Here is a 684-nt window from a genome sequence, read left to right as displayed (position 1 = left end):
ATAGATATATATTTATATTTACCATCAACCATTTTCTTTTGTGCGTGCCTTATTTCCATTATTCATTGCGAATTTAGATCTTTGAATCCTCCCCTTTTCAGTCATTTTTGTCTCAATTTGTCTCTATGTATGCTGAACTTTCATTACTATCTTGCTATAGCAAATCTCATTGTTTAAGCTTAGAATGCCCTGTCAAAACAATTTTTTATAAGTATTTGATCTACAAGATCTGCAAGAGAAATGAACAGAACAAATGTATGGAGGAGAACATATGGCTGGGGTTGGGAGTTACTTTTACCTCACTGAGGACAAATCCAATAGATTAGATGACTCTTATTCATCCTGATCTCTGTTGTTTTGATTTAGGGTAGAAAATAATTTTCTATTTTGGACAAGCTTTTAAGGAAAATAATAACATTAGTCAATGTTTGTTGAGGGTTGGGTTGGCAGGGAGACTCAGGATGGGAATAGATTGAGGATCGGCCCCAAGGATGGATCATCATTGAATGAGCCAAGTGTTCTTACTTTAATGAATGGGATGGAAATAAGCATTGCAACAAATGCAAGTCCCCAAAATTTTATCTCCTCAAAGAAGAGGACAAAATAAGTGTCATATATAACATATTAGTATCCCCCCAAAAGAAATCTACATCAAATTTAGAACTAGAAGAAAAATCAAGTTAT

The sequence above is a fragment of the Pteropus alecto genome, unplaced genomic scaffold, assembly GCF_000325575.1.
Source record: "Pteropus alecto unplaced genomic scaffold, ASM32557v1 scaffold23, whole genome shotgun sequence".
NCBI lineage: Eukaryota > Metazoa > Chordata > Mammalia > Chiroptera > Pteropodidae > Pteropus > Pteropus alecto.
Note: the sequence above shows the minus strand (reverse complement) of the source record.